This window comes from Cynocephalus volans, chromosome 10, assembly GCF_027409185.1.
Source record: "Cynocephalus volans isolate mCynVol1 chromosome 10, mCynVol1.pri, whole genome shotgun sequence".
Classification (NCBI taxonomy): domain Eukaryota; kingdom Metazoa; phylum Chordata; class Mammalia; order Dermoptera; family Cynocephalidae; genus Cynocephalus; species Cynocephalus volans.
The window spans coordinates 114,048,737-114,067,629 of record NC_084469.1 but is presented as its reverse complement, the minus strand read 5'-3'; positions in this window follow the sequence as shown (position 1 = coordinate 114,067,629).

Sequence of the window (18,893 nt, the reverse complement as noted above, 5' to 3'; positions counted from 1 at the left end):
TCTCTCATGTGCTGTCCAACATGTTCCAGCCACAGGCGACACTCGGGGGTGGCCGGTTGTCACATTAGGAGACACACAGTTCGGCTGGTTTCCCTTTTTGTATCATGGGAGCCATTGAGGGATGCAAAGAGGTGATATTCTAATTTTACCATTTTGTTTTCATCAAGAACTTAGACTATTCCATGATCCTAAGAGGCCCTCTCCCCTCATCTGCCACTCGCCTGCACTGGTGCTGTTGTCACAGGAAAGGCAGGAACACTTCTCGGTTCTTTCCTTTAATTACCTGGTTTTCCAGATAATGACTTGGTTCTCTGTCATCCTCTACATGTGACTAATTAGTTGGCTTCTTTTCCTTTTAAATATGACTATGACCTCATGAATTTACACATGGTCATGGGTTTTAATTCATTGTGATTCTTAACCTTATCGAGGCTCAAATCGCCCCATCTTTCCCAGTGGGAGCCCCCTCAAGTAGCTCCCAAGCCCGGTTGACATGACACTAGTAGCCTCTGATGGCCCCAGCTACCTGGTATGTCGAGGTGTGGCAGGTTCATTTTGTATGTTTTCTGCCCAGACATGGAATCCAAGCCCTGAGGGATTTTGGTGGGAAATGGTATTTCAAGAACAGTCTGTCCTCTAGGGAGACCTGTTTCCTAGAAGTTCCACCTGTATCTTCTGCCTTCTGCACTGAGAATCCTGGGCTCAAGGACACATGGGATGATAAAATTAAATTATCCCTTGATTACTCATTAGTTTTATCTCACATCACACACGACAGTCTCAGAATAGCGACATTCACGCTACCACCATCACGTACAGCTATAAATTTTACAGACGATGTCTCCATTAGTTCTGTTTTTCATTTGTGCAATGTCTGCACTGTCAGATCGTAGAGCCATTGCATATTATAACATCTCCCGTTTTATAATACTTCAAATAAATATAGCCAGTGCTCAACCTCCAGTTCTTATGCTGGTGTCTCCTTAGTCATTTCCGTTCTCTAAAGCCCAGGTTCCAGCCAGTTCCTTAGAGGGTCTTTTAGGAACAATGAGTTCATGTTGACAGTGTTTTGTATATGTCCTTTATATCTGAAGATCAGTTTTGCTGGATATAATCTCTTTGGCTCAAACTTTCTTTTCTTGAGTATCTTAAATATTTTATTTTATTTTCCTCTGGTATCAAGTATTACTGCCAAAAAGTCTGACGATAATCTAATTTTCTTTCTCTTGTAAGTCAGTGCTCATTTTGTCTATATGCCTGAGGACTTTCTCTTTTTCTTTGAATAGCAATAGCTCTACTAAAATATGATCGTACTGGGTTGATGTTCTCAACTACAGAGTCTGTTCTTTCATATGTAGTTTCAAATCATTTTGTTTCAGGGAAGTTTTCTTGACTGTGGTTTTAATATTTGTTCTGTTCCTCGCTTTGCTCACTTTCTTCAAAGACCCCTGTTATCTCTGTGCTGGATCCTTCTTGCACATCTTCCAAGTTTCTTATTTTCTCTCTAATCCTTCCATCTGTTTATTTATTGATGGATTTTGGCAGCCGGCTGGTACAAAAATTGAACCCTACCTTGGTGTTGTCAGCACCACGCTCTAACCAACCAGCAAACTAGCGAGGCCTTCAAATTCTTTAAATTATTTTCCTGGTTTTCTTTTAATTTAAAAAAACTTTCTCCTTTTTCTCGTAAGACATTATTCGTTGTGTTTATTTACTCTTCTGTTCCTTCTAGTTTAGTCTCCATTTATAAAATAACTTTGTCTTTTCTTCTTAATTCACTCCTTGAGTCTGTCACCTCATTCCTGACTTTTAAAATTTTACTTATGGCCATTTATTTTTCATGTCTTGCATCATCTTCCTCAAAGTTTTTAGCTTATTTTGAAATATGCTGTTGTAGTTTTGATCAGTTTCTTTGATCACATCCCTCTGAAGTGCTTTTATGATCTGGAGGGACATCGCTCTACTCTTTGTTCTCATTTTTCATATAGTAACCTTGTACGGGATTTCATCATGGTACTTGTCTGTTGCTTTTTATGTGAATTTAATGTTCATGAGCTTTCAGCAGGAAGCTTGTGACGACAGCTTTTCTGTCTCACACACATTCCTATTCTGCTATTTCCACATGACATGAACGAATACGGGGCCGTCCTTCTGAGACTCCTGGGTCCTTACCCTCCACACTTGCACCTGTACCCTCTCCCTCATCTGTCTCTCTTGTCCCTGTCCTGCTCAATTCTGATTCCATGCCCAGCAGTTTTCTCTCTGTGTGTTGGAAGCAGGTCCTAGCTGGTCATTTTTGAGAGTTCATGGGGGCTAGGTCCAGCCCCTTCAGACATGACCAGGGTCCCCCCGTACTCACCCAACACTACAACAGACAGCCCCTTTCTCCATAATAAACCTGTTACATGTTAATGCAAATAACTTATTTTTTAATGAAAAGTAACTGTATTTCTGAAAACACAACATGAAGAGGGAAAGGTGGCTTGTTTTATGTTTTTGTGAATCTCCTTACATCTGGCTCAACAGAAGATATTGGGTTTTTACATCTGCTTCTGCAATTTAATCTCTTGGGCTGTAGCATGTGGCCTCTGGAAAGCTCCATGTGCTCTCATGAGAGAATCCCTGGAATTTTTATTTTGCTAGTTATTTGTACTCTCTGTTTTTAATGAGGATTTTAGAGTATCCAAAAACAACACCACTACTGCATCTTCCCAGAATCCTTCATAAGCTTTTCTGATGGGGGAGAAACAGAAGGTGAAGCCGTGATGTGCTCTCTCGTCCATGTAACTCTGTGCCACGAGGAAGTGCAAAAGGCAGGAAAAAGAAGTAAGGTTTAGGAAAGGAGAAATTAAACTGCTGTTATTCAGACACGACATAATGTAGACCATCCAAAAAAATTTACTGATGATCTATTAGAATTAATATGTAAATTTAGCTAGGTTGGTGGATACAAGATCAACATGTAACACATGGGTGTTTTCCTACACACCATCAACAAAGAAATAGAAAGTAAAATCTTAAAAGTTATCATTTATAAGAGAAGTAATAAATTTCAAATACCTAAGAATACATCAAATAAAAGACGTGCAAGGTCTCCATACTGAAAACTACAAAGTATCATTCAGAATAAGACCTAAATGAATGGAGTGATAGATTTGAATAACTGAGCGAAGACTCAGTATTAGAAAGATGGCAGTTCTCCCCAAGCCGATCCATAGATTCGATGCCATCTCAACAAAATCCCTGTGGGTTTTGTCTGTGCATGTGCATGTGCGTGTGCGTGTGCGTGTGCGTGTGCATGTATGTGCACTGACGCATGCTCATCAGCTGATTCTGAAATTTAAACTGAAATGCAAAGTAATACACGGGGAGGAGTTTGGACATGTGTATCACAGAAAATCAGGAAACTTTTAATTCCAAATGAAATTGCTTTTCAGTACATTCCCACATTTTACCCTGAAAGAAATGAAAACAAGGAGGAAACAGGACATGGTCCAGGAAATTTCCCCCACCACTCGTAAGGCTCAGGGGTTATGGGAAATTCGTCCTGGGCATTCTTGAGACCCTCCGGTCTCCTCCCACACACACCAGCACAAGCAACCCTCACATCCTCCCTCCTTCCCATCTAGCTGCAGGCTTCTCCTGGGGTCACCTCAGTTCTTTGCCAGAGTTCTGCCCACTCTCCAGGAAGCCTCCATTTCAAATGGTAAAGCCAAGCAAGCTATGGTTCGTCATTTTCCTTAAGAAATGATGGGTGAATCTTTGGATCAAAGTGCCATGTCAGGGGTCACTGGTACTCTTTACTAGAGAAGGTATTGTTGAAATGGCCCACAAGTCTGCATCGGGCAGTTTTCCTGATTCCTTTCCTGGGACCCATGCAGGGCTAAGTGAGCACTGCCTGAAACCTTTGGCAAACTACTGAAAAATGGCACGAGGAGCAGAAGACCAGCAGGAAAGTCACACGAGAGGGAGAGCTTTCTTAGACTTGTCCCATCAGGTCAGGGAAGTTGTTAATCTGCTGGGATGATTTCCCAGCAATTCTTGGGGCATGCCAGTGGTTTCATTCTTTGGGAATTAACACATAAGGTCCTGGGGGCTTCTACAAACAAGGGCAGAAGAGGAGAACAGGGTGAGCCATGAAATGGAGAGGCCCTGGCACAGGTGACAGAGCAGGGGGCGCCGCTCTGTGCTTGCGAGCCAGGAGTTGACTTTCAGGTTCTCAGAGTCCCGGGGTGTGCAGGAGTCAGGCCGACATATGTCGTGTGTAGGACAGCAGGCTTAACGAGGATGCAGACATTCTTTGTTCAAAATGTGCTCAGCATGTCAGTGAGAGTCATGGTGGTGTGGGGCCTCCTGATTATAAGCTTGCCACAGTGGCACACACCCTTGTATCTTTACAGGACCTTTGCATGACCCCGCCGGACGCCTCGGAGCCTCTCCCCGTGCAGAGCAAACCCATTCCTCCTCTTTGGCCACTCGCTTTTGGCTCTTCGATCTGCTCTTCAGGGTCTCCATGGGCTCCAGCAGGATTCTTCCTGGGAGAAGCAAATAAAACTGAACTCACCTTAGGTCTTTCATCTTTATTAACCTGGAGCAGACTCCAGCACTTCACTGGGCGGTGGAGTGAAGCTACTTGGCTAGTGGACATGTCTTCTCAGCCCTGGGCAAAATCACACCACACTTGCCTTCTCCACAGATAATTGTATGTTTCACTGTAATTAACCACCCAGAGCCCTGTGAAGTTCCCTGCGGAAAGGGCAGCAGCGGCAGACGTGCTGGGACGTGGCTTGGCCTGTCGCCTGCCGGGCATCTCTGCCGTTTGTCTCTGAGTATCTTCACCTTCTGGCTCCCCAAGTCTCTCCCTCCCAGAAAGTAGCAAGCTCTGCTGCCAAGACACGGGTACCACTTATCCTGATGTGGTTGCCAAGCTCAGCCAAGCAACGACACCCAGCCAGTGAATATTATTCTCTGCTATCGACTGCCAACGTCAAAGTCCAATTTGGTAGTGGTGGGTTAAATAAACAAGATATGGAGAAGACCCAGCAAAGGAGCCAATCACAACCCCTCATTGTACTGAGTTATCTCCTTGCAGTCAGAAGAACTTCATCAGCTCAAGTGGCATAATGAGTCCTCAGAGGCTGGAGACTCAGCATCAGCAACACACAGAAGTCCTCCCAGCTGAGGCCAAGGACTCTTTGGGTGTCTGAATAACTGGTTGGCCACTGGACACCAAACCCATGCCAAGGAGCAGATGAGGGGTGGGCGTTAACTCACAGGCCTCTGCTGGAATGACCTGCTCCTCTTGCACAGATTTGCTGGGCGTCCACTAGGTGCCAGGATGGGCAGGCACCAGAGGCCACTGATGTCACGGGACTTGGAGTCCATGAGGGGAGGTGGATGCCAAGCGGCTGAACAAACACACAAGATGTCTGAGAAATGGTAAACAAGAGGACACGTTAAACAGGACAAGGAGGACTGGGCTCCTTAGTTTGGGGGCTGGGGAAGCCTCTCTGGGGAGGGGCCTGCGTGGCCTTGTTTGTTTGGGACTATCTTGACACGAGGGTGAAGGGGAGGTCAGCAAGGCAAGGCCACTCACACGGGGTACGGCACGGGGAGGGACTTGGGTTTTATGCCAAGTACCATTGGGGCTCCTGCAGGGGTGAACAGGTCAGTGACAAGAAGGATTTTCCTTTAACAATGAGCACTCTGGCACTGTAGGGAAAGACGCAAGGCTGGAGATGTAGGCAGGTTACACCTCTCCATCACACGCCCACATCCTGGTCTCTAGATGGAACCCATGACTGTGACCTTAGGTGGCAATAGGGACACTGCAGATGTGGTTCAGTTAAGGCTCTTGAGACAGGAGTGTGTCCTGGATCATCCGCTGGTGCCCAGTGTCATCATGGGGTCCTTAGAACAGGGAAGCAAGAGGCAGAGGCAGAGAGACTGGAAGATGCTGCACTGCTGGCTCTGAAGGTGGAGGGAAGGGCCCCCAGCCAAGGAGTGCGGAAACCTCTAAAAGCTGGAAAGAGCAAGAAACAGGTTCTGCCCTGGAGCCTCCAGAAGGAGCCAGCACTGTCCACACCTTGATGTCAGCCCAGACCTCACGGGACATCTGACCTCCAGAGAGAACCCATGTGTGTGTGTTGACACTGAGCCTGCAGTGCTTGTAGCAAACAGAAGCAAACATGGAAGGCGAGAGGCCATGGGCGTGGTCCAGGCCAGAAAGGCGGGACCCTTCCCAGCACACCAGGGCATCCTGAGGGTCATGTGGTGAGTGGACAGTGTGGTCACTTGTAGCTGGTGGCACAGCCAGGCCAGGAGGGGCAACGGCCTGTGTGCTGGGGCATGTTCTGAGCGGGCTGCAGGTGCAGAGGCCCCAGGGGACGTGTGGCCATTTTCTCCCCTGGATTCTTTCTTCTTTGCTTCCCTTTCTGCCCTCCACTTGCTCCTGAGATGCTTCTGTCCATGCCACAAATATTCAGAAATGATGGTTCTAGTGCTTTGTGTCTGAAAGTCAGATACTTCCCTGGCACACTGATGAAAGTCAGACACTTTCCAGCCACCCTGACTTCATGACAAATCCAAGGCAGAGACAAACGGCAAGGAAAACAGAACATGCAGGGCGGTTTGTTGCTCACACACAGGAAGGGAAGCAGTAACCCAGGGCATATTTGTGTCCCGTGGCTGCTGTAACAAGTGACCACGCACTGGGAGGCCTGAAGCAATGGAAATGTGTCCTCCGTCCATCCTGGAGGGCGGAGGTCTGAGGTCACAGTGTAGCAGGGCCGTGCTTCTTCTGGAGGCTCCTGGAGAGGATCCTGCCTGCCTCTTCCAGATCCTCGTGGTCCCAGGCGTTCCTTGGTTTGTGGCCACATCTCTCCACTCTCTGCCTCTTTCACGTGGCCATCTGGGTGTCTGTGTCTCTCTTGTCCACACATGGCCTTCTTATAAGGACACCGGTCATTGGATGAGTGCCCCCTCTAACCAGCATGACCTCATCCTAACCAACTGCATCTGGAAAGACCCTGTTCCAAATAAGGTCACATTGTGAGGCTCTGGGCAGACGTTAATATTTGGAGGACACAGGGTTTAAAGGCTAACGTGCTGATGGGAGAGTTTTTGTGCTTTGTTTTGTATTTGTGGGGACTTATGTATGGAAAGGGACCAGGAAAGAACAAAATTCTAGTTTGGGGCAGATTTTTATTGTTCATTGCAAAAATTATAATTAAAAAAAATAAAGCAAATCAAACCATTAGGGGGAATTCTCATCAATAGATCAATCCACAAATATTCCTCAGGCAGCTGCTTTGCACTCAGGTCTGCAATGAGCACCACAGGTCCTCAAGGGACCAGAAACTTGCTCTGAACCTTCCCCGGCTGAGAGGTTGAAAATGACACACTTTTATTTTTCCATTCTTTTTAAAATTTTATTTTTTATTTATTTATTTTTTTAATTTATTTTATTTATTGAATCAAAATCAATTATACATACTTTGGGGGTTGAACACTGAGATATGTTGATCAAATCAATATTAGCAGCATATATATTGTTACAAATCGTAATTATTCTTTATGCCCCTTGTCCAATCTCTCCCCTTCCTCCATTCCCTCCCCTCCCCCCCCATTGCCCTAGATTTCTTCTCTCCTTCTGAAAGAATAATGGTTACTCTGTTAATTTTTTGTCTAGATGATCTGTCCAATGCTGAGAGATGTGATCAGGTCCCCCAATATTATCATAGAGCAGATGCTTCTTCTGTCACTCTGAAATGGGCTTTGTGGAAAGAGACATCCTCTTTTTTTCTTTGTCTATGCTGGTGACTCTACTTGTGTGAATGCACGCCAGTGGTTGGCAGACCATCTGCGTGGTGGTTGTGGTGTCTAGTTGCTTTTGCGGCAGCCATGGTTATTGTGGAGGCTGCAGTGGGCCACCCACATGGAGGTGCTGTTTTTGCCATGTTCCTTGGCACTGGCAGTATGCCTGGTTGTGGGGTGTGTCTGGTCGCCTTCTCCAGGGCAGGCCCCAAGGCACTGGCACCATGTGCCTGGTTTTGGGAGGTGTGTCCGGTCCCCTTCTCTATACCTCGGGTCACTGGGTGAGACCCAAGGAGCTGGCTCAGTGTGCCTGGTTGGGGGAGGGGGGTCTAGTCCCCTTCTCCATACCCCAGGCCCCTGGGAGGGCCCTGAGGCACTGGCGCAGTGTGCCTGGTTGAGGGAGGGCGGTCTGGTCCCCTTCTCCATGCCTCGGGTCACCAGACGGGCCATGAGGCGCTGGCCTGGTGTGCTTTGTTGTGGGAGAGAGGTCTGGTCCCCTTCTGCATGCCTTGGGTCCCTGGGTGGGCTCCAAGGCTCTGACATGGTGTGCCTGGTTGTAGGAGTGTGGTCCGGTCCCCTTCTCCATGCCCTGGGTCCATGGGCGGGCCCTGAGGTGCTGGCATGTTGTGCCTGGTTGTGGGAGGTCCAGTCCCCTTCTCCATGCCTCGAGTCCCTGGGCAGGCCCCAAGGTGCTGGTGTGGTGTGCCTGGTTGTGGGAGGGGGGTCCAATCCCCTTGTCTGTGCCTCAGGTCCCCGGGCTGGCCCCGAGGCACTGGTACAGTTTGCCTCAAAGTGGGAGTGGGGTCCAGTCCCCGGATCTAAGCCTCTGGTTCCCAGGCAGACCCCAAGGTGCTGGTGGTGTGCCTGGGCTGGAACTAATTTTTTGTCCTTTGCTTCTAACATGGGGGAACTTCCTGTGGGAACCAGTTCTTGAGCTGTGTGGTTGAGCTAAATTGCTGCTTTGCTGCTGTTTCCCTAGGGAAGGCTTTTTGTGCAGCTCAGGGTTTAATGGTTGATCTTATAGGTACTTCTGGCTCTCCAGAGATCCAGTGGATCTGTGTTCTGTAGAATCTCTGCTCTGGGCCTGAGTTTTTTCATCAAACTGCACCCCATGCAATTCTGCATTCCTGACTATTCTCCTCTGAGTGGTCCTGTGCTGACTGGGGGGCAGGTCATCTGTCCTTGCTGTATCCCAGTGTTCTCCTGGTGGGCACGTCTCCCCCACCGCCTGTGCTCCAAACACTTCCCATGGGACGGGCCCTGCGCTGGTCCTTTGCAATGACTCACCGGCCTCTGAGTAGCTCCCTTTTTTCAGTTGTTCTGGTTCCTCGCTCCTGCGTGGGTCCATGGGAACCCTATTAGGTTCTCTCCTGCTGCCTCCCAGTAACTCCATCCGAAGGGCACAGCTGTGGCTTCTGCCGGCTCCTGCTCCATGCGCTCAGCAGTTCGAGCCTTAAAGCAGCCATGGCCCGAAACGCTCCAAGCAGCTTTTTCTTTCATCGTGGTTTCTCCCACCTTCATGAACTCCTCTTCCCCTGAGCTCCAGCGGCCCCAGCTTGGCTGATGTTACATTTTTATAGTTGTAAATTGGTTGATTTGTGGGAGAGAGTGACGCTGGGAACGTCTATTCCGCCATCTTGACCCCCTTTATTTAGCAACAGTTTTATTGAGATATTATTCACCTACCATATGACTCACCCAGTTAAAACGTGCAATTCCGTGGCTGCTAATACAACAACACAGCTGAGCAGCCGTCACCATGATCAAGTTTAGAATTTCTTCTTCACCCCAAAAAGTAACCCCATATGCTTCAGTTTCACCCCCCACCTCCCCCATGGCAATTATGGTGGCCACCACTCATCTGCTCTCTGTCTCTATGGATTAGCCTCTTCTGGACATTTCACATACATGGAATCATACATCATTTGTCCTGTGTGTCTTGCTTCTGTCACTCAGCATCATGTTTTCAAGGTTCCCCATGCCGTAGCCTGTGATGGTGACTCATTCCTCTTCGTGGCCAACTAACAGTCCATTGTGTGGACAGACCACATTCTGCGTATCCCTTCATCAACTGACGGGCATTCGGAGAGAAAATGAGAGAAAAATGACACATCATATACTGGGATGATGGCACAGAAGACTGCTGGACACAGGCCCACAGACGTCACAGCAAGATTACCAAAGGTCTGAGAGGCAACCGTCAGCCAGAGCCCTGTGTTCAGGGAATGAAGGGAAACAAAGACATCTTCAGATAAAAGAGAACTAAGAGTTTATTCCAGCACCGTGAAAAGCTGGTCAAAGGTCAAAGTAAGTTCTTTTACGTTGAAGAGAAATGACATTGGAGTAAAACTTAGACCTTCGGAAACGAATAAAGAGCATCAGAAATGGTAAAAATCTGTTGAGATAGAGATGAAATTTTCCTTTTTATTTAAAACACATAGGACTGTTTAAAGCAAAGATCATAGCGTCGTCTTGGGGGTTCGTAGCATGTGTAGAGGCATTCACGTGGCAGCTGCGCGTGAAGGATGTGGGCCAGGTGATACGGTCATGCGTTTTCTGCACTGTGTGTGACCTGTATGTGTATAATGCCAGCTCTAGGTCAGCTGTGAACAACTAAGGGTAGACACTGCAATCCTGGAACAAGCTACACTCTCGTCTCAAAATGCCAAGGCCCGGAATAAAAACCCCACAGCACCACTTCATGGCTGTGTGATCTGAGGCAAGTCCCTCAAACTCTCCGAACTCCAGGTCGCACACCTCTCGTGGAGACTGAAAAGTCTGTCCTCTGTGCCTCTGGGAGCACCTTGCAGGAACAGGGAGAGTCACCTGAATGCTGCGTTTTGTAAACTGAGGCACAGTGGCATGCACAGGACTCACCTTCACTGACAGAGTCCTGCCATAGCAGAGATCATCGTTTCCTGCCTGTCCCACAGGAAAACAGACCCTCTCTGACTTGCAGCTGAGAGTGCGTGTGGCCTGGGCCTCCTTGGCGTGGCGGTGCGTCTCCAGCCCGCTGGTGAGGGCCCCGACACGGTCCTTAGGGTCAGGGTTGAGCTGACTGTTCCCATTTCCTTGAGAGAGAAGTCAAAGGCCTGACATCACATTCCCCTAAGCAGATGTTACATGCATACACGGCCTCCAGCCCACATGAAATGACCAACTTTTCCTTCCAGGGTTTCAGACATGACTCACCTTTGAAATTTTAAATACTGGGGGTTCCCCGAGCAACCATGACCCATAGCAGGCCCATGAGGCCCACGTGAGCTCAGTGATTGTGGTCACAGAGAAGAGGACCATTTTTAAGGGTGCAGGTGAGGTGGCCCCTCCCAGGTTCTATGATGGCTCCCCACATAGTTGGGACCCTGGTGACTTAGCTGTACAGACTGCTCGAGCTGCCACTTCAGTGCCCTGGCAAGGCTCTGACCAGGTCAGCCTCTGGCTCCCATGCAAGGTCCTCCTCCCCAGCCTGAAGCCCTTGAGATCCCAGATTGGCCTTCCACCTGCCCACCTGGATTATGTTTTAGAAGCCAGACAAGAACATCATTTGCTTTGAAGGTCCAGTCTACTCCTGGCCCAGCCCCCACGAGCCTGGGCGAGGCAGTCAGACACCAAGAGATCACCAAGTTCCCTGCCACTCGCTCCAGGAATCCAGGCAGCAGGGGGGCCCGGAATGCGCCGACTAAAGGGGGCACCGCCAGTGGGTTACCTGAGCTGCAGGACACCCACGGTGAGTCTGGGGGTACTGGCCAAAGGGAGGGTACAGGGCAGAGTCCTCTGATGACATCATCCCCATGAGGTCTAGGTTGATGTCTCTAGCAGTCGTTTGCTTTGTTCTAGGCACAGGTTTCGAAGGGAAACAGCCAGCTTCACCCGGCATCAGTAGCTCCTACCCAGAGACGCTGAGGGGCAAGTCTTCTCTGCTGCTGGATGCTCCCCCGGTGTGCCTGAGGAAAGCCGGGCTCTCCTTACATCAGCCATAGGGTCCCCACGGACCCACACCTCCTCAGCCCTCCATCGAGTTTTGAGGACAGCTGCTGGCTTCATGTCCTCTGATGGACCACGCACGATGCTTAACCTGGACTTTCAGGCCTCTCCTGCCCAGCACCTGGCTCCTGACTTGCCGTGAGGGAAGCCCTCAACCCTCCCAGATCAATCCTTTGACTGGGGTCCTGGGAGAGCTGGTCAGATTGGGAGTTGGAGGCCCATGAAGTGGAATAAGTGCTCCTGGGATCACCTCCTGGCCTGGATGCTGCGGTGGTTCTCACCCTGCTGCTGCGAGTCTCTCCAGGGTTGCCCTCCATGAAGGCAAGCCACTTGACCAAGGTCATACCCCTCCTCAGCAGCCTACATGGAATAACCCATCTGTTGTCATGGGAGGGGGATTAAAGGCTCAGCCCCTGTAGGTCAAGGCAAGTCAAATCTGAAGGGCACTCATTCCCAACAGGCTTCCTGCTCACCAGCCGCGTCTCAGAGGCTGCTTCCTGGGGCACCCTATCACTAGGTCCTGAAGCTGTAATGGTCTGTGCACAGGTCAGGAGAGGCTGCCAGCTGCTGGAGCCACAAACAGCACAGAAATCTCAGCAGCTTGAACGACAGAGATTTATTCCTTGTGCACACAGAGTCACATCCTCGCCTGCCTGCCAGGTAGTTGGGGTGGGGGTGGGGGCACAAAACCCTGCAATAAGGTGCTTCCGCCACAAGCGACGCCCTTCACCTCTGCTCACGTCTCGTCAGCCAAGCAAGGCGCCTGGCTCAGCTGTGCTCCAGGAGCCTGAGAAGAGAGTCCTTTTGGAGTTAGTTTTGTTTGGGGTACAAGGTGTGGATCAAGAAGGAATTTTTTGACATATGACATTTAATTCTTCCACCACCATTTGTAGGAGAGATTATACTTTGTCCAGTGAATTGCCTTTGTCAAAAATCAATTGACCATCTACTTGTGAGTCTGTGTTTGAACTATTTAAGCGGTTCCATTGATGTATTTTCCATCTCGATGCCAGCACCACATTGTCTTGATCACTGTAGCGTTATAATAAGTCTTCAAATCAGATTGTGTCACCTCCAACCTTATTCTTCTGTTTCAAAGTTGTTTTTAACTCTGCTAGGTCCCTTCCATTTTCTTACAAATTTTGGAATCAGCTTGTCAACTTCTACAAACACAACCTCTTGAGATTTTAATTGGGATTGCATTAAATCTATAGGCCAAGCCAGGGAGAACTGGTATCTTAACAATGTTTAGTTTTCCAATCCATGAGTATAACATATCTCTCCAATTACTTGAGCCTTTTTTTAAACCTCCCCTGAGCAATTATTTTGGACTGTTCAATGCATAGGTCTTGCACATTATCTGTCAGATTTATCACAAAATATTTCATATTTTTTGATGCTAGTATATAAGGGTATTTCAAAAAGTTCATGGAAAGATTCATATTATCTTTCAACTTTATATTTTCCTGAGCTTTTCAAAGTATCCTCATATATGGTATTTACTTAATTTCAATTTATGGTTGTGTATTGCTAATATATAAAAAAACAACTGTTTTCATGTATTGATCATGTATCTTACAACCTTGCTAAATTCACTTCTTAGCTCTAGGATCTTTTTCGTAGATTTTTTATTTTTTACTTTTTTATTTTTCTTGCCTTATTTCACTGGCTAGAACTCAAGTATTATGCTGAATGGAAGAAGTAAGAGCAGAAATCCTTGCCTTGTTCCCAATCTTGGGAGGAAAGCATTGAATATGTGTGGTAGGCAGAATCCTAAGATGTCCCCAAGAATCCCTGCCCCTTGGTGTACATGCCCAGTAGAATCCCTGTCCCACGCTACCGTCTCACCAGCAAGAACGACGCGGCACACAAAGGATCCTTCTGCAGATCAGCTTTAATGCATCTTGAGAGGGAGAGCATAAGCTTGCCAAAAATGGAGACCCCGGGCGAGGGAACCCGCGCCCTTTGTATAGAGACTGCTCCTCGCCTAGGACGTGCTCCTACCTTATTGGTGGCTGCCTAATCGGCCCAGGCGTGTTACCGAGCAGCCCTGCCCTCCACCGGAAATCAGCGCCATCTTGTAATGGCGATTTCGGGCAGCTCCTCACATCTCCCCCTTTTTTATCATTTAAAGCGGCTGGTACAAGCTCGGCGGTCGCGGACAAATTAGCCAGCGTTCCTGTCCTAGGTCGTCCCTCCACAGACTTTGACCTTACCCGTCATAGGTTGACCCTATCGCCACCGGGCACCATGTCTTAGGTTGGTTCAAGTCTGGGGGAAGTTGCCCGTCTCTGGACACACTGGAGCCTGTTGTTACACATAGACCTGTTTGAGCAAGGGCGAACTCCTCTGAACAAGCTTCAGGGAGGCCAGCCAACAGGAAAGGGGAAGGGGAGTCAGAGCAGGCTAATCCTTAAGCATGGACAGCCAAACGTCAGGGTTGGCCCCCTGTTCCAGGGCTAGAAATGCCTGGGCGATGACTACCCTGTCTCTCTGGGTCTGGGCTTTTAATCTGCAGACCAACCATAGTAGGAGCACAGTTCCCCCACATAAGAACATGCCAACCCCAATCACTCCTGCCCACTCCTTGAAGTGGGACACGGCCGTTTTAATCCATGAGGACAGTCCGGCTGCGAAGGAGACATCCACTCTTGTTGAATTCACGGACACAATGGCCATGCGCAGCTGGTTTATCAGGTTGTCAAATTCTCTCGTCCAACCTGTTGAAAGATGCTGGGATAATTGTTTAGACAAATTTGCAGCTTTGGTATACTTTTTATATTGGATACTGGTGACACATAACCCTGAATATTTCCATTGACACCCCAATTGAGCAATTTGCCATAAAACGTCTATTTGTTCCTGCACAAGATCCACCCGCTGGTTAACCACCATTAATCCTCCCTTCAGCTGAGCGTTTAGCGCAGTCTGTGTTTCTAGGGCCTGTGTTACCGCGGAGGACAAATTATTCAACGTGGTGGCAGTCTGTACCGTGGTAGTCAAGGAGACGGCAGCAGCTGTGGCTGCACCCGCCGCCAGGGATACGGTGGCGACTATTGCCGCAGTGAGACCAAAATCCCTCCTCTGCCTGAACAAGACCATAGTATTGGGAGCTTCTACTGGGACAGGAATCCATCTAGGCATTCGAGCAACTATGGCCAAATTGAACAGCGTAGCATTCCGGCACTGTGCATAAAAGCAAGTATAGTTATCACAAGCAATCTGACTCCTCTCATCACTAATATTAGTTAAAATAAACATGAAAGGAGGATAAAGGCAAACTGGTGTTGGCGGGACAGAGTAATTTGTTCCAAGCTGTTTTATGGACACAGTGGATTCAAAGGACTCAGTCACATTCCACTCAAAAGAGGCATTTCCCCAACCACCGCCTTTTGAAAAGGCAAACGGTGAAAGGTCCGTGCAGCTGCCATTTACCCCACACAACAGCCAAACATCAAATGGGTTGGAACGGATCGCCATCGTGGGGTTTTGATATGTCCAATTTAGGCCTGAAGAGGTAGCATTATACTGGGTACCCATATAAGGCGAAAAGGTAAAGTAATTTTTTAGTGCCCACCCCGCCTTTTTAGACTGGCAGCCCGTCCAGGGCGGGGTATCTCCCTCCCTTCTGGGGCTCAGGCAATCCTTTTTTAAATGTCCCGGTTGACCGCATTTAAAACAAACTCTCTGGTTCCGCCCCTGTCTTGGCTGTCCCTGTCTAGGCAGTCTCTGCGACTGGAGGATGGCAGCTGCCAGCCCTGCATTGGTTAGGGGTCCCCCGAGTTCTCGACAAACTCTGAGCCAATCCTGTACACCTTTACCTTTTCTGGGCGCTATGGCCGCGCGGCATTCCTGGGTCGCCTGCTCAAAAATCAGTTGTTCAACAAGAGGCGCAGCCTGATCAGGGTCCCCAAAGATGCGCCCCGCTGCTTCTGTCATTCGAGCCACAAAATCTGAGAATGGTTCCTGAGGTCCCTGAATGATCTTAGTAAGTTGTCCAGAAGCTTCCCCTTTTTTGGGGAGTGCCTTCCAAGCCTTAATGGCAGTGCTAGAAACTTGAACATAAGCACCCCATGGGAAAGCCGTCTGATCAGCGGCAAATGGGCCCTGGCCTGTTAACATATCAAAGGTCCAATCTCGCTGCTCGGGGGTCAGTGCAGCAGCGTTTGCCCTGGCTTGAGCTTGTGCAGCCTCATGCCATAGCGCCTTCCATTCCATGTATTGACCCATGGTAGGGAGCGCTGCCTTAGCCAACATTTGCCAGTCAGCGGGTGTCATAGCCACACCAGCAAACCTTTCTAGCATTACTAGAGTAAAATTGGCATTTACACCATATTTTCTAACCGCCTCTGCTAGATCCTTAATTTGGGTGTACTCGACGGGGGCATGAACTCTCCCTCCGCCCTCAACCTCAAAAACTGGGAAGGCAGCTTGAACCTTTTTCCTCACTTTATCAGAGAGGAATGAGAAGGGATTAGAAGACTGCACGTAAGGAGGAGGCGCCGAAGGCGCAGGCCGTGCGGGGGCCACTGGGGGCGGCCGGCATTTCCACTCCCCGAGTGGTCTCCGCCGCCTGTCGGGATGATATCTCTCCTCCTCGTACCTGGCAGCTTCCTCCTCCAAATCGGATTCCTCACTAGGGCTGAGGGGATCGGAGTCGGACTCATCCAGATTTAAATCTTCTAATTCTTGTTTTAAGGCCCCCAGCTCTTGCATAGGGTAGAGGCCTCCTTCTTTCCCTTCCAACTTTTGTCTGGGTTTTGAAATCCCTCCTTTACCGGCAGATGTGCCGGGAGTGTCACTTTGTTGTTTTAGAATCTCTCCCTCGTCCGTAGACTTACCGGGAGGGCCCTTTTTCTTATGGGAGACGTCTCTCCTCCTGCGGGTACCCATCCTCTCACTCCGTTCAGTTTCTGACATGCTGTCTTGGACCTCCTCTAATGTATTTTGCCCTACTATCACTACCGGTTTACAGCCCTCATCTTCTAAGCAATTTTTAATAAACTTCCAAATGGTCTTGGTGCCCTGACGGAGGTCTCCCTCCGCGTACTTGCGGTCAAGGTCTCTGCCTAGTTTGTTCCAAGAGCTCAAAGTCAAGGAGCCGGAACAAGCAAACCACGGCGCTACACGATCTACCTCTTTTACAAAATTTTTGAGCACACGGCCCCCTACCTTTATATCACGTTGTCTCAGCACGGCCTCTAACGCGGTAACCACAGACTGTGTGGAACCCATAACGCGCCCTGCTTTAGGAGGCGCTGTGAGACACGCCGCTCCCTTATGTACGAGAGGCTCACACGGGTCTCAGGTGCAGCTGCTTATCTACGTCAGTCTGACCACACCAACGGGCGATTTCAAAACCTTTTAAACCAACCGGATTAACCCCAGACCAAGAACAGGCATACCTCTCCAAACTTACCCTCCTGCAGTTCTGAATCCTCCCTGTCTCCAGGGGGTCTCCGAAGGTGCTGACGATGACACAAGTTTCCCGGGTTTCGGCACCAAATGTCCCGCGCTACCGTCTCGCCAGCAAGAACGACGCGGCACACAAAGGATCCTTCTGCAGATCAGCTTTAATGCATCTTGAGAGGGAGAGCATAAGCTTGCCAAAAATGGAGACCCCGAGCGAGGGAACCCGCGCCCTTTATATAGAGACTGCTCCTCGCCTAGGACGTGCTCCTACCTTATTGGTGGCTGCCTAATCGGCCCAGGCGTGTTACCGAGCAGCCCTGCCCTCCACCGGAAATCAGCGCCATCTTGTAATGGCGATTTCGGGCAGCTCCTCACAAATCCCCAGGACTGTTCGTGACATCACTCTCATGAGTAGGTTATACTATATGGCATAGTTGACTGTGAGGAAAAGAGACTAACCTTCATGCACCTGACGTAACCAGGTGAGTCCTTAAAGGGGATCAGGCTTTTCCTGGTGAGAGAGATTCAAAGCATGAGGATACAGTGTGAGGGAGATTCTCCATCGCTGGCTCTGAGGATGGAGGGGATCACGTGGCATGGAGTATAGGTGACCTCTAGGAGCCAAGAGCGACCCCCAGCTGACAGACAGCCATGAAATGGGACCCTCCGTCCTACAACCACAAAAAACAATTGGGCCACAATCCACAACCCCATGAACTTGGAATCCTCTTCCAAGTTCATGGTGAGAGCACAGGTAGGCTGATACTTTTATTTTAGCTTTCTGAGGCCTTGAGCAGAAGACCCAGGCATGTTGTCTCTAGATGTCTGACCAACTGTGAGCAAATAGATGCAGCTAAGTTTGTGGTAATTTGTTTTGCAGTGACAAGGAACTCATACAGTCTTCAACCATCGGGTATGATGTTAGCTGTAGGTTTTTCATAGCTGCCCATTATCTTCTTAAGAAAGTACTCTTTCATTTCCAGTATTCTGAGAGTTTTTATGAGGAATGAATGTTGGATTTTGTTAAATGCTTTTTCTGCATCTATTAAAATAATTATATGATTTATTTCTTTTTTAAAATACGATATTAATATGGTGAATTCCATTGATTAATTTAATATCAAACAAATGTATGCAACATTGCTGTCTAAACTCCACTTGGTCATGATATATTATCCTTTTAATATATCATTGGATTGGATTGGCTACAATTTCATTAAGAAATTTTGCATCTGTGTTCAAGAGAAATCAATATTGGTCTGTAGATTTCTTTTTTTGTAATGTCTTTGCACGGTTTAGTATCTGATTAATTCTTTTCCCATAAAATAAGCTTAGAAGTATTCCCTCCTCTTCAATATTCTAGAAGAGCTGATGTAGAATCGATTTTTTTTTTTCTTAAATGCTTGGTAGAATTCACCAGTGAAGCCAACATGACCTGGAGTTTTCTTTGTGGGAAGTTTTCTAACTACAAATTCAGTTACCTTAATAGATACGGGGTTATACAGGTAATTTATTTCTTCTTGAATGAGCATTGGTAATTTGTATATTTCAAGGAATTTGTTCATTTTCTTTAAGCTGTTGAATTTTTTGGTAAAAAGTTGTCCATAACAGTTCCTTTTTATCGTTTCTCTATCTGTAGATCTGTAGTGATGTCATCTCTCTCATTTCCAGTGATGGGAATT